Genomic DNA, 16,044 nt, shown 5'->3' with positions numbered 1-16,044 from the left:
GCTGACAGCAGCTGTCAGCTGAGGGCCCCGGGGATTTCTCTTCACAAAGTGATCGGATGATCTCATCACAAAGAGGAGCTTGGAACTTTGTCCACTTCCTGGGCAAAGAAGAGCTCTCTTCTGAGTAGGATGTAATCAGGCACCCTCTTCTAATCAAATCGCACATGGGTCCTTCCAGTCACTTTTGAGCGGGTGTTGATTTGCGTCCATCAGCAGATTGATTCGGTAAAAGCCCAAGGGTGAGGGAAGGGGCCTCCACTTCCCATGGAGGAGAACAAATTGGCCTTCCATGCGGCTGGTAAACTGTTTCCATTTGTATTGCACAAATCAGATCGTAAGATTCGGCAGCATTTGGAAGGGCAAACTAAAGAAGTTGGGAGGAACGCCTGTGTTTGCACTGGTATCTGGGCAAGTGTTGTCAGTCAGGAAGGCAAATTCCACTCCAAGGAGGAGCAAATCCGGATGGTACAGGAGCACCCTGGCCTGATAGCCAGAGCCCCGCTCTCTTTCTATGTTGTCTTTTCAATCTTTGCTTGCCTTTGGAGCAGTGATACTCTATCAGTGATATTCATATGAATCACCCAGAAGGAGAAAATCCCAGGCCTCTAGGATGTGGGGCATGCAAGAGAAGAAACATTCATGAACTTAGTGGAAGGTACAAGGAGCTTTTCTCATGTATAGGACTGTGGGCTGGCCTAAAATTAAATGACTTGTGATGAGGAGGCATCCTGGACTTCAGGCTAGCTCTACAAGGGCAGTCATTTTGGATCTCATGGGCCCAAGCGCAAACACACAAAACAGTGCAGGGCTTCTAGTAGGAGTTCCCAAACTTGTTGAATGAATGTGTTACAGCTTGGAGCATGGGGAGATAGTCTATTACTACAGTTGAGAGCCCCAACTCTATAGAATTGTCCTTCTGGATCTACCCCTAGTTGTGTGTCATTGGACTGATTTCTGAATCTCTCCTACGCTCAGGGTCCTTTTCTGTAAAACAGGATCAGATGAACATTGAATTCATAGATGTGCTGAGGATGAGATGAGACCATATATAAAAGGAAGTAAGTCCAGAGACAGGTTCACGGTAAGAGCTCACTACAGTTGGCCTATTTGGGATATGAATGGCTGGAGTGCCAGTGAATTGATTCTGTTTTGCAATGGAAATTAATGGACTAATGGAAGAACTGGAATCTTCTAGCTCTGCTGTCAGCAAGGTGGGTGATTTGAAGCGAGTCAGTTCCTCCTCTTTCTGGATCTCCAATACCCAATTTTTTTTTAAATAGAAGGAATTGGTTGGAGAAGAGGATCGTTGAGATTGCATCCTGATTTTTCAGTTTAGGATGGGGTTCCAAAATTGAATGCTTCCCAGGACCAGGAGGTAATACTAACAGTCCAACTGAAATGACTGTCAGGAAAACTTAGCATGCAGGGACAAGTGACAGGGGTAGAGATTTAGTTGACTGAGTAGTGTGTGTACTGGGGAATGTGTGCTCCACAGAGCCATAGATTCTGAGTTGTTCAGAGAAGCTGAGTATCCACATTTTCTAAAAAAGTCTGGCAATTTCTGAAGCTAGCAACCAATTCAGTTTGTACTTAATTTGTTTTAAATATTATTTGGAACACTATTTTGTGAGCCAAACAAAATACATGCTGGTTTGAGGCTTCTAATTTGGCCCAGAAAATGAAAATAAAGAGCAAAGATCTGAGTAGTGAGAGATTTTAGGGAAAACTTTTTCACGGCTGTTGTTGTTTTGTTTTGACAGTGGTGGTACTGGGTATTGAACTCCAAATCTCATGCTTGTTCTCTGTCGCTTGAGCCATACCCTCTGCCCTTTTGCTGGTTAGTTTGGTTTACAGATAGGGTCTCATGCTTTTGCCCAAGGCAGTCTTGGACTAGCTCCTATCATGTTTCACCAAGTAGACTACCATAGACTGTGCCATCATTCCCGGTTTGTTATTGAGTTCAGGTTTTGCTCGTTTTTTATGGTCCTGGGTCTAGAACTTTCTCAGCTCATTTTAAAACAACCAAACACCATAGGCTTGATAATTAGGGGAGGAGGATTGGGTGGGGGGCAGGGGGAGGATGGGAAGGGATGGGAAGGGGAAACAAAGGAGGAGGCTACAATGCTTGATAAGAAATGTACTCATTATCTTGCCCATGTAATTGTAACCCCTCTGTACAGTATTTTCGCAATAAAAAATAGAAATTTTGAAAATAAAAAAAAGAATAGAGATATATTCAGTTTATAGTTGTGGAGGCTAGGAGGTCCAAGAGCCGGGTGATTGCCTTCTTACTGTTTTCTACAACCTGGCAGAGGGCAACGTGTTGCTAGCAGAACAAGCATATATCAGAGACAGCTTGCTTTGATCACAAAGCCACCCTTGATAACTACCTATGACCTCCACTAGGTTCCATGTCTCAGATGCCATTAATATATGAATTTGGGTAATTATGTTTCCTATATGTGAATTACGGGGAACATACCCACACTGAAATACAGGGTCTGCTTTGTTTACATGGTTTCCAGAGGTGGGAGAACCTATGTGTATCAAGTCAAAATTTTATTTCTAAGTGGAAAGAAGACTGAAGTTCAAGTCATCCATTTCTCTCTTTCTCTTTCTTTCTTTCTTCTTTCTTTCTTTCTTTCTTTCTTTCTTTCTTTCTTTCTTTCTTTCTTTCTTTCTTTCTTTCTTTCTTTCTTCTTCCTTCCTTGCTTGCTTTCTTTGTTCCTTCCTTCCTTCCTTCCTTCCTTCCTTCCTTCCTTCCTTCCTTCCTTCCTTCCTTCCTTCCTTCCTTCCTTCCCACCTTCCCCCTCTTCTTTTGTTTGTCTGTTTCTCTCTCTCTCTCTCTCTCTCTCTCTCTCTCTCTCTCTCTCTCTCTCTCTCTCTCCCTCCCTCCCTCCTTTGCCCCTCTCTTTTCTTTGTCAGTACTGGGGCTTCATCTCAAGGCATTGAGCTCTCTCTTGAACTTTTTAATCAGGTCTAGTGCTCAGCCACTTGAGCCATATTTCCACTTCTGGATTTTTTGCTAGTTAATTGAAGATAAAAGTTTTGGGACTTTTTTCTGCCTGGATTGGCTTTGAATTGTGATTCTAAGATCCCAGCCCCCTGAGTAGCAACCTGTGCAAGAGTTAGGTGCCTCCTGAGTTACAGCCATGAGCCACTGGTGCTTGGCTTCTATCCAGCTCTTGATTTGATCAGAAATGCTGAGATCATTCCTTTTCCTGATATTTTCAGCTACTTCTAGGCTGCTTTTAGTTGTTCTAGGGTGCTGAGAATGGCTTGACACTCCTTTGGAAAGAACTGAAGCTAACACCTCCACATGCCACTTTTCATAGACACTTTAAAGCTAGCTGCATCTAGGAAATAGGATGACCTCTCAGAATGTCAAGGTTGGAAGAAGGACCAGTATGTAGAAGGCTTCATATCCAGCATTTTTTTTGTTAGCCATGGTCTTGAACTCTGGGCCTGGGTGCTGTCCCTCGGCTCTTCAGCTCAAGGCTAGTGCTCCACCATTTGAGCCACTGTGCCACTTCCATATCCAGCATTTTTGATAGGCCTTTTATGGATGGAAGCAGGAGACATGGAGTTGGCCTACATTATCCAGAATCACAGTTGTGGAGTTTGAGATCTTGGGAAGACAGGCAATCCCATGGAGTCCATCAATCTAGCCTGGGTCAGAAGAGAACTATGTTGAGAGCCAGGCTGTTGGTCTAGTGAGAATATCCTTTTGGATGAGTGGCTGTCAATCACAGCAGATACAAAATTCACCTTGATTCAACTGACTGGCTTCATGTAGACATCAGCAGGAATCAAATGGAGCATGATACAGCCTTTAGATCACCCAGCGGTTGACCAAGTCAATTGATTTTCTTTCTTTCTTTTTTTTTTTTTTTATAACTGCAGCTTTTCATTTGACATCATAAAGACAAAACCTAAATAAAGCATTAGCTTCTAGAATGTGTTTAAATTCAATTTCTGAATAGATTGGCATCTATCCAGTTTTCAATAAGTTCTAATCTGACTATATCTAATCTCTAATCAAAGAATCCTTGACTATGTGACACTCCCATTCATAATGATAGCTTAGACATCCATTAAGTCTGGACATTAATTTTATGGAAATTCTCTAATACATCTCCATTAGGAATTTTTCTAGGCAAAATTAGTAATAAAAGCTTTTAATAAATGTCATAAATATCTATGTTCAATCAGACTATTACTCAAATTAAAGCCAGACCAAAATAGAAAATAGTTACCTCTGCTAAAAGTCATGACCTTCAGAAGACATTTTGGAGAAAGAAATTATGTGCTCTGTTATTGTTCAGAATGAGCTTGTTACAAAGAATGATTAGCTGGTGGGAGCAGATTACCAGTTATTTGACTACTGGGTGAAATCCCTAGTTTTGTATTGCATGCTAGTAGTTCATACAATAAATGGTAGCCTGCCTACATGATAAAAAACAAAAACCAAAACCAAAACAGGCTTTGCATCCAGGAAGGTCAAGTTTTGAGTACTGCATTCTTATTTGACTAGTTCTATGACTCTGAGTAAGTAGTTTACACTGTTTGATCCTTCCCTTTTCTAGCTTTAAAATGGGTCACTAAATCTTAGTAGAGTGAGAATATACTAGATTTTTTTCCTATGGGAACATGTTGTACTGCACTTAACCATTAGGTGGGGCTAACTAAGTGGAAGCCATTATTAATGTCTTTTTTTTATTTTTTTAATTTTTATTTATTTTTTATTGTGAAAATACAGTACAGAGGGGTTACAATTACATGGGCAAGATAATGAGTACATTTCTTATCAAGCATTGTAGCCTCCTCCTTTGTTTCCCCTTCCCATCCCTTCCCATCCTCCCCTCACCCCCCCCAATCCTCCCCACCCCTCCCCCCACCAAAAGTTGTAAAGTTCATTTTCTACATAACGACTTGTACTTCTCATTGTTGCAACGGGTCCACCTGTATCCTTATTTAAACGACTTGTTTTCCCCTTCCCCATCCACAAATTATACCGACATCAAATACAGTGAAAGCAGAGGTTATACTGTGGGGAAGGGACATGCAAAGCAACAAAGAAATAATCTTATAAATGCGTTAGAAACAATTGCATGAAAGAAAAAAAACATTTGAATACATATCTTAGGGTTCATTTCCCTAACATCACCTTATCTGACCTTTTCTGCTTGACTCAGACATATACTAGATATTGCAAATAAGGGAAACCATGGGACCTGTGTTTCTTTGGGCTTGGCTTACTTCACTTAATATAGTTTTTTCCAAGCCTTTCCATTTCCTAACAAATGGGGCAATGCCATTCTTTCTGATGGAGGCATAGAATTCCATTGTGTATACATACCACATTTTCTTGATCCATTCATCTACTGAGGGCCATCTGGGTTGGTTCCATATCTTAGCTATAGTAAATAATGCTGCAATAAACATAGTTGTGCTGGTAGCTTTAGTGTGGTCTTGTTTGTGATCATTTGGGTAAATGCCCAAAAGTGGGATTGCTGGGTCATAGGGGAGCTCTATGTGGAGTCTTTTGAGGAGCCTCCATACTACTTTCTAAAGTGGTTGAACAAGTTTACACTCCCACCAACAATGCAGTAAGGTTCCCTTCTGTCCACATCCCCTCCAGCATCTGTTGTTATTAAAGTTCTTCTATGCCTTCAGCTTCTCCTCCGCCATCTTCCTAGAACCTCCATTATCTTGATTGAGACATTGTGAGATATTCATAGGTTTTCAGAGTGGGAAGGAAGAGTAACCATAAGCCAGGGCTGGGTAACTTTTATTCTCATCCCCATGTCTGAGTAAATGCTGACCCTTTCTTGTCTTTCTTTGCCTTTTCTTTCCCATATTCCTGCTAACCAATCAAGGTAGAAATATCAGTAGGAAACAATGTGTATGTGTTAAAAACTAAAGATTGGGGATATGACAATAAGTACAATCTAATATTTACCTCATTTGACCTGGCCTGTATAACATAATCACGAGAAAGCAAAGCCAATATGTAAGAAATGTAGGTAGTAGGAGTTTAATGGAAATGTTGATGGAGAACCAGTCATGCTGGTTTCATAGTTGTATCTAGGGTGTAGCCCTGAACTTGGCTTTTTTCTTTTTTAAACATGTACTTTGCCTTTGAATCCTTTGTTTCCTGGACAGTTTTTTGGCCAGTCCCTGAAGTCATTATTAGTTATGGCTTGGAAATACTTTATAACTTCTCCAGTTGAGAAATTTTCAAACTGGTTTTTGTTTTGTTTTGCCAGTATCGTTTTGAACTCAGGACCTCTTGTTTGCTTAGCATATTTGCTGGGTTGGTGCTCCGGGCTCTTGAGTTATGCCTCCAGCCTATCTTTTTGCTGGTTATTTTGGGGATGGAGTCTTACAGGGTCTTCTGCTGGGTGTTGGCTTTATACTTAGATTCTTTGGATCTCAGTCTGTTGAACAGTTAGAATTGCAGGCATGAGCTACTGTTTTGTTTTGTTTTCGATAGTGGAATACTCACAAAGGAAAAACAAATAAATGAATAAAGGATAAAAATTATACCAGTTCCAGTTTTAAGTGACAGTGGAAATCTAGTATATTTTCCATTTGTTCCCCTCCCACAAGTTTTCTCCTTACTATTTCCAAGAATGATAATTAAGAAACTATAGATTTAGTGTGATTGCATTTGCCAATAAACTGTTGAGAGGATCGCTGATCTACTCAAGGACAGTAGTTAATTAGTAGAGTGAACTGGTCCAGAACCCAGGTTTAGGTACCTGAGGAAGATCATAGTATTTGTAGCTTTTATGCTGGACTTTATCATGAGTCTCAGATCAGATCCCACTTATCAGGCTCTGATACAGTCTTAGCATAGTTGGCACATATAAACACAGGTGTGGAGAACAAATCCTAATAACGGTATTGATATCATTTGAAATATATAATTGAGACCTTTATTCAGAGGCCTTTTTGTGCCAGTACCAGGGCTTGAAGTCAGTGTCTTTTATCTCACCCAGCTGTCTTGCTCATGGCTGGTGCAATACTACTTGAGCCATGCCTCTGGGAGGGCATTTTGCTGGTTAATTGCAGGGTATTTTGACTTTTTCTGCATGGGCTGGCTTCAAACCTCCATCCTCTGAATCTCAGCCTCCTGGTTACAGGCTTGAGTCGCCAGCATCTGGTCTTTTTTTTGATGTCTTTTGAAGTTCTACTTACAGTCAACTCAGGACTTAGCCTTTGTCTTTTTTAATTTTTTTCAGGATACCTCGAGATTTTTTCTTCCCTTCTGCTTACTTTTTTTTTTTTTTGGTTGCTGTTGGTCGTGGGGCTTGAGCTTAGGGTCTGGGTCCTGCTTGCTTTTATGTCTGACTTAAATACAGCATGTTAAGTCCTGAGAACCAGGAGAGCTCCAACATTTCCCTGTGATTCCAGAACCAGTTGGCTGGTCGGTGGGAGAGGCCCCATCCAGGCAGGTCCTAACTGAGCCTTCTCATTCTGTGTTGCACTGAAAAGCCAACAACCCTACAGATAGAAAAACAAGAATGAAATTAGTTTGTTACAAAGTGGAAAATTGTAGAAAATTTGCAACATAAGCCTAAGCCAATAGAAAAAAATCACCCATAATTTACCATAATTCAATACTTTGAACATTTTGGTATGTTCCTTCCCCTTCTCTTTCCTTTCCTTACTTTGAAATGTAGACTTAGTTTATTAAATCAATTTCCTTATTGTGAAGCAATTTAATTTTCATGCCTTTATCGTTTTTTTTTTAATAGAATTTCAGTACTAAGCCGCTGCCAGTATTCCTAGTGTGTTCTCTAGAAAATTTGTTTGTTTGGGTCTTTAAGACTGTACAATTTTAAGGCTTTTGATATATTGATTATCTTTTTCCTCGATTTTGATCTTTCTTTGGAGACAGGTATGGTTTATACAATCTTTGTCATTAGGCTTCATTTTAAATTTACTATTAAAGTTTAAAGTAAACCTCTGTCTTAGACATAAACTCTAGTTCTGGTAATATATTAGAGAAGTCAAGTGTCACATTGCTCCAATATAATAAAGATGCCTTTAAGAGTAAACTTTGGGGAAATTAAGAGCATTTGAAAGATAACAGCCTCAGGTTAGTCTTACCACTTTTCTTAGTTATATTTTTATTTTTAGTGTTGTTGTGGGATACTATTATTGAAGATTTGGTCTTTCAGCCAGGCTCTGTGGATGTTACCTGACCCTTGTTAATTGACTTAATTCTTAAGAAAAGGAACATATCATTTGACAGCTAAGGAAACTGAGGTCCAGGAAATTACACCTTCCCAAATGGCACCCAGCTAATGTGGTCAGCAGAATAATCACCATCGTGTCTTAATCTCTGGACCTTGAGACAGAGTGACCAAAAGGGATTTCAGATTTGATTCAATTAAGTGTGTTGAAACAGGAGCATTTTGGGGTGGGCCCGAGCAGAAACAGGAGAAGCAGCAGAGAAGGATAAGCAGAGGTTGGAGTGCAGTGCGGGGCCACGGGCCAACACATAGAGGCAGCCTCTGGAGGCTGGACAAGGCAAGGGAACAGATTGTCTCCTGCAACTCCCAGAGCAGAAGTGAATTTTTTTTATTTTTTGCAGGCTCACGTAACTATGCAGTTGCCACCCAAGAAATCCCAAAGCACGCCGCCTTCTTCGACTGCTTCAACTCATTCTAGTGAAGCAAGAGTGATTTTAGAGAAAGCCGTTACTTCAAACAAGTGCTCCGCCTTTAGGCTGAGTTGAAACGGGTTTGGAAATAAAGACCTCGCTACCCACACCGGTGGCAGCTGATCGACTCCTGAGAAATGCATTTGACTGTCAAGGAGTGTAGGTGTACAACTGTCAAGCATGCTTTTTGAAATGACAAGTGGATAAGATTGGCATCTGTGTCTTCCTGAGAGATTTTAATTATTCATTTGGTTGCAGTGAATATAACTTTTGTTCTAAAGTTGGTAATGATAGCCTTCTATTGCCCCTTTTATTTCCACGAGGGATATATCTACATTAGAGAAAAAAAGACTTCCATTACATATACATCTGTGGTTACTCTCTTATTTTTCTAAATGTAATTATCCAGCTAGGCTAAATTATGGAAAAGAAATTATAAAACCTTTCTCCTGCCAACAATCTGAATCTGGCCAGCACATTCTTGGTGGTTTCAATGCTGGGTAGAGTTTCTTTTTATTCTTTCTTCTTTCCCACTGTTGCCCCTGCAGAACCTCTTAAACTCCAACCTACTTTTTCATGGGATTAATATTTCTTAAGGAGTTTCCTTGAGTAGTTCACTTGTGCCAAGAACATATTTGTGCGTCTTTTGTAAGAATAGGTATATTACAAGGTTCATATTAATTTCGAGTTATTGTTCTGTAGGAAACAAGCAATATACATAGTAGCTTTTATCCATTAGGAGTTATTCACAGCATGAAGTCATAGTTAAAATTATAACTGGGATTTGGAATGTGGTATTAACTAGGCTAAGTAATACATAATCTATTTTTAGTGAGAGTGAAAATAATCTCAACAATTCTTAAGAAAATTGGCTTATGCTAAAAGGGGCTTAGGTAGATCCATGGTAATTGAAGAATAAAAGATGGAATTGTTTTTAGTGATTTGGTTTTGCTTGATCACAGATCCTGTGCAGCACAATTCTCATGCACTCTGGATGGCAGTGCAAAGGGCTCTACTTTCTCTAGAAAGTAAGCTCACACACTTGCAATGCCTGTAAGCCCAGGTGTCTGATTGTTTCACTTCAAGGCAGATGTCCTAGAAACTCTTGCAAAAATCTACAAGGGACAAATACAACCAGGATGCTCCCTGCTTGCCATGTGTGGTAGCAAGAGTTGGACGAGATCTTGGTCTCTATCCAAGAAGTAATGGCTTTGTCAGTTTTGTTTTATGCTTATAATAGAATATACTCATCAAAAGCAATGAGCTATATTTCCCTGTGGCAATGCAGAGGTAACTATGGCTTGAATGTGTCCTCTAAAAGTTTATGCGTTAGTAACTTAGTCTCCCAATTCATATGTTGAGATTATTTGGAGGTGAGATTATGTATCATGAATTCAGGGACCCCACAAACATTGAGTGGTTTTATAAAGAGAGATCACCCTCACTCACCACCAGGTGATAGCCTCTGTCATGTTATCTTGGCAATTACATAGATTGTCAGATGAAGCCGCATGGATCCTGGATTTCCCAGCTTCTTCTAGAGGGATAAGAAGTGTATCTCAGCTGGGCACCAATGGCTTATACCAGTGATCCTAGCTACTCAAGAGGCTATCTGGGGATCAAAGTTTGAAGTTGAAGCCAGCTGGGGCAGGAAAGTGTGTGAGGCTCTTATCTCCAATGAACTAGCAAAAAAAAAAATCCCCAAAATAAAAAAAACAAAACAAAACAAAACAACAACATAACCCCCCCCCCAAAAAAAAACAGCCAGAAGTGGAGCTAGGGCTCAAGTGGCAGAGTTCTAGCCTTGAGTATAAACAGTTAGGGACAGTGTCCCAGTCCTGGTCCCAGGACCAGCACACAAAAGAATGTATCTCCATTATCTATAAATCACCTAGACAGTGTTGTGCTGTCTTGGGGATGTCACTAAATCTTAAGGCATTAAAGCAAACTTAATAAAAAATTTTGCTTGTAGATAACTCTAAGTAGAATATACAATTCTGAATTGAACGTTACCAGTTAGCTAGAGTGGATGGCAGAATATTTCCTAAGATATTTTTAGAGCTGGCACAGTGTTTCCTAAGATATTTTTAGAGAGAAAAATACAGTTGCCCATTTTTGCCTTCTGGTTACATCCACACAGCTGGTTCTCTGAAGGAAAAGCTTATTTGTCACCATAACTTTGTTCCTCGGTGCCTGGTACCCAGGAAAGACACACAAATAGACAGTAAAATGGGTGGGGGAGAGCGTGAATAATCAGGAAGATCCCAGAGAAGACTGTCTGAACTTTGAAGTATGCTCTGACCCCTAAGGTAGCTTGATGGACATTGATCAATGCCTATGGTGGGTAGAAACGATCTCCAAACTGCTGTGCAGCCCACAGCGGTCACCCTCTTGGATTTCCCCTCGGTATGTTCTCTCCTCTAGGGTTAGTCTAGGGTAGGGCATGGTACATGCCAAAAGAAATGGCAGCAGCCACTGGGCCTCTCTTTCATCTGCTTCCTGCTTTCCATCCATCCCTTGGCCCAGCTGGCCCTAAAGAAACATTAAGAGTTAGCTTGTCTCTAGTCCAACTGAGTCGAAGAAATAGGATGCTTGCTGACCCTAAGTTGTCTTTGTTGTTCTTCTCCTTAAACCATTGGTCCTTAGACTTGGTGATACATAGAATTCCCTGGAAAGTCTTTATTTTTTTTGCATTTTTCTTTTTCTTAACATTTTTTTAACTTTTTTTTTGGGGGGGGGGGTCTGGTTGTGGGGCTTGAACTCTGGGCCTGGGCGCTGTCCTTCAGCTCTTCAGCTCAAGGCTTGTGCTCTACCACTTGAGCCACAGCACCACTTCTGGCTTTTTTCTTTTGGCTTATGTGGTGCTGAGGAATTGAATCCAGGGCCTCAGGCATGCAAGGCAAGTGCTCTACCACTGAGCCACCTTCCCAGCCCTTTAACATTTTATTTTATTTTATTGTAAAGGTGATTACAAAGGGGTTACAATTTCATAAGTAAGGTACTAAGTACATTTCTTGTCTCCCTCAATCTCCCTTATTACCCCCCATTCCACCCCCACCCCAAGTTGTAAGGAAGTCTTCACATGTATTCATGCCTATATCTATTAGCAGAAGTTCTGCTGCAAATGGCCCAGAGTGGGGCCTCACATGATGACTTTCATCTCTCTCTCTCTCTCTCTCTCTCTCTCTCTCTCTCTCTCTCTCTCTCTCTCTTCTCTCTCTCTCTCTTTCTCTATCTGTCTATTATCAATTTACCTACTGATTGATTGATTGATTGATTGTGTGTGTGTGTTTGTGTAAGCTTGGAAAGTCAAGACTCAGGCTTTCCTTCAGCTTTTTTGTGCACAGATATCACTCTGCCATTTGAGTCATACTTCCAGTCTGGCATTTTACTGATTAATAGGACAGGAGTTTCAGAGACTTTTCTTCCCAAGGCTGGCTTCCAACCACAATTCTCTCAGGTCTCAGCCTCCAGAGTAGGTAGGATTATAGGTACAAATAAAGGCCGGGTTCAGTTATTTATTGTTAAATGTACCTTGATCAGTTATACAAAGAGTTTCCAATTAAATGTGTCCATTCACCAACATAGTGTATCTTGATCAGTGTCAACTTTTCCATCATTCTCTTGAAATAGAATCTTGCTGTGTAGTTCAGACTAGCCTGGGCCACACTACGTAGTCTAGCTTGGCCCCAAACTGGGTGATCTTCCCATCTCAGCTTCCCGAGTGCTGGGATCACAGGCATTGTACCACACACACTGACATCACACCAACAATCATTTTATACAGTATTTCTGGTGATTCCAATATTCAGAGAATCGTGAGAATTACTGCCTTACATTGTGGCTTTTTTTGGGGGGGGGAGGTCCGGTTGTGGGGCCTGAACTCTGGGCCTGGGCGCTGTCCCTCAGCTCTTCAGCTCAAGGCTAGCGCTCTACCACTTGAGCCACAGCGCCATTTCCGGCTTTTTCTTTTTTTGCTTATGTGGTGCTGAGGAATCGAACCCAGGGCCTCATGCATTGCAAGGCAAGCACTCTACCACTGAGCCACCTTCCCAGCCCGTGGCTTTTTTTTTTTTTTTAAAGAGTGCATGGATACTTTTGAGCACAGGAGGCTGAGTGTAAGTAGGCCTTGTGCAAGGCCCGCGGTTAGTCTGCTGAGCTCTCTGTCAACTTTGGCATCACTGAAGTTAGTACTACCACCGTGGTACACTGAGGACAGGCCCAACTGAGAAAACAGTAATAGCAGTGGACTGCGAATCATTCAGCAAGTCCGGTTGGCCCATGCTTGTAGAATTTCTTCTTCCCATTAACACTTCATTTAGGAAAGATTTTTTTTTTTGGCTCATCAAGGCAAAATTCTTTATTGTGACAAAAAAATTAAATCGTGTGAGGGACTTAAAAACATGATTATAAAAAGAAAAGATTTTAAGGAGGTTTTCTCTGAGAAGAGCATACCTTCTTTGGGGTTATTATATAGAAATTTGGATGGGAATACAATTATAAATAAGTACACATATAATATGAATGTATACACACACACACATATACACACAGAGTGTAGAAGAGAGCAGGAAAGAAAGCCTGAATTGAATTGGGGGTTAGTAGTCATAGATTTGCTCCTAGTATATATTTTCAAGAATTTTTATTTTAGAATAGAGGGTATTTAGATCTGTAGTAGTTGTAGAGGCCATTAAAAATCTTCTAGGGCCTCCAGAGGTTCTAATGAACTGTCACAGGAAGTTTATGGCTAGTAAGATCTCATTTAGCAAATTGTCTCCCCTTATGGTTTTTGGTTTCTTGATTTTGTGTACTCAAATACCATCATATCAGCTAAAGGTCACAGATGCACCCAGGCACCAGTGAGACTTTTCCCTTAAGGAAACAACAAAGTTATGATTCCCTCTGCAGGGGGTGATCTGCCCCTGATCCTGTGAAGTTAATTACTGGAACAGAGTGTACACCATCTCCATTTTGTCATTCTTCAGGCCATGGATACAGCTGCAGCTTTCCTAAACTGTCAGAGGCTTCCTAGGACTCTGATGGCTGTATTGTTCTAATATCTTTGTATTCTAGCCCCCCCCGCCACCCCAGAAGAGCGAGAGATGTGGTATGGAGTGGATTTGTACCCCAGCATGTGCTGTTTAAGTACTTTTCAGACTTCTCTGAACTTCTATCTTACAGATGCTTATCAGAGTATGCAACCAATTAACCATTAGGGGCCAGAATTTCAGCATCACTAAGTAGGCCTGCCTTGGTGAGACAAAGTTTCCTGTGTTTGAAAAACATCAGAGCACAATGGTCTGATATGAGTAAATATGAACAATGCAGCCCAGTATTTGAGAAATTGGATGCTTTGCCTCTGAAATCAGAAATACTCTCATTATGTAATCTGAAATATATATTCCTTCCACCTCAACATTTCTTTAAAAATATTAATTCTATACTTTTGATAGCTCTAAAAAAGGTAAATGGTAGCCACCTCACTCCTGCAGAGACAATGACATTAAATACCGCATGGAATTTAATGGCTTAATTCCATTTTTTAAAAATAAAGTCAACTATTAAAATAGATTGACATCTGTTATTTTGAACAAAATACCATTTTGGAGCAAGGCTTCATAAAGCCATAGGGCTGGGAAATGCTTGAGATACTGCTATATTGGAACAAGCTTAGTCTCTTTCAAAACCACCCCTAGCCATGAACTATGTCTATAAAAGGAACAGCTTTGTGCAAGCTCCTAGCTCCACGAATTCGTTCCACAGTTATCCCGTGTCGCCTGCTCATACTTCTGTCTTATTTATTTATTTCCCAAGTCAATACCTTTTACTTGTTTTCTGGCTCATTTTCCTAGAGCTTCAGCTTTATAGATTGACTACTTTTCAATAGTTTGCAGCCCGGAGCCCCCTTTTTCTGGCTTTGGAGCTAATTACTTACCTCTGAAGTTAATTATTTTCTTCATGGTGAGAAAGAATAATGCCGTCCCTGACTGCTGTTAGCTTGGAAGGTGTCTGGTTGTAACGGCTAGACCACAGAGTTCTGTTGAACACAAGCCATTTCACAGAATATCCATAGCAGATCCTTCTCTCTGATCATTCATGGAGTCACATGAAAAACAAAACTGCCCTCTGAACATGTGTGAACGCAGCCAACAAGTCAGAATGTTGTCCAAACTAAAGTGTTCAAGCATTTCACTTTCTGGACTGTTACTGATCCACTCTAAATAGAAGAAACTTCTTGTTGATTAGGAAAAAAGAATAAAAAATGAAGCTGTCTTGGTAGCATGCTATTCAAAATACAGCCATGCTTCCATGTGCTTTCCTACCTTGACCTACCAAGCTCAACTCCTAACACAGGTTATTCCAAAACCGTTTCACTGGCATGGTCGTGCCTTGATTCCACACCATAGTGCATTATTTTCCTTTCTGGTGGTGTTGAGCTAGCTGTCATCGTCATGGAGAGCTAACCTCTAGGAAGGATTCGCTCCATGACAAGGTCCACCTGGATGTGATTTATAACCCCTCAATATCAAATTCCAGACTCGAGCCGTTCCTACCAGCTACAGATCTGTCCTGCGAACAGACCTGGGAAATCTAACCTAATTTCTTCCATTTTCAGATCAAGCCAAAAACAAAAACAAAAAACAAAAAACAACCCAAAGAAGCAGTGCTGTGATCTTTAGACTTTGAGGCCAGCAAGTAAGCAAGTAGTTAGTGGCAGAGTTGAGATTAGAGCTCAATATTTGGATGCTTGTTTCAGAGCTAGTTCTTTTTGATTTGCTACTATGCTGACTGTCTAAAGACATACAGCTCCTAAGCATAATGCACCTTTGAGCACTAAATTCAATTTATTCTCCATCTCTACTTAATTGAGTTTGGGTCCCTTTTTCTCTTTAGAAAACACTTTAACCTTCAAATACTGGGCCTAGTCCAATGCATGGCTAGCCATATGTTACTTTTACCTTTGATTTTCAAAGCTCCTATGGGTATTTTTGTTGGGGGCATTAATTTCTTAGGTTTGAGAATCTTATTAATTGCTAACTCTTGGCAAACCTGCCATTTTTTTTGTCTGCACATATCTAGCTGTTCTGTAAATAGAATCAATAAGAGACTTTTTTTTTTTTTTGGTAAATCTCTTACCTTCCAGAGTTAAAAGACAGAAACTTTCAGGAAAAAAAAAAAACAAAGCCTGAAACAAAATACAAAATTCTATTATCAGGCTTCCCTTTTGAAAGGAATGGTTACTGGTATCAGAAAGTAGTCTTATGTCAGAAAGTATTCTTGTGTTCTTTGATCCAGCGCTTTTTCTTCCATTTCTGTTTTTGTATCTAAAATGTCTATATTTGAAAGAGAATTCTTTAAATACATTGTAG

The 16,044-nt window shown here is 40.4% G+C and overlaps 1 long non-coding RNA gene across 3 annotated transcripts in view; it reads left to right on the top strand.

Annotated features, from left to right (window-relative positions):
• The window catches only part of LOC138829122 (uncharacterized), a 165,480-nt gene extending 156,400 nt beyond the window's left edge, over positions 1-9,080 (top strand). For all 3 annotated transcript variants that reach the window (XR_011372504.1, XR_011372498.1, XR_011372494.1), the window contains one exon: positions 8,606-9,080. This is a non-coding gene — a long non-coding RNA (uncharacterized lncRNA). The remainder of the gene's footprint in view (positions 1-8,605) is intronic.
• The last annotated feature ends 6,964 nt before the right edge of the window (positions 9,081-16,044 follow it).

The sequence above is a fragment of the Dipodomys merriami genome, unplaced genomic scaffold (assembly GCF_024711535.1).
Source record: "Dipodomys merriami isolate MVZ:Mamm:240054 unplaced genomic scaffold, mDipMer1.0.p SCAF_1, whole genome shotgun sequence".
NCBI lineage: Eukaryota > Metazoa > Chordata > Mammalia > Rodentia > Heteromyidae > Dipodomys > Dipodomys merriami.
This window is presented reverse-complemented; position numbering and strand designations above follow the sequence as displayed.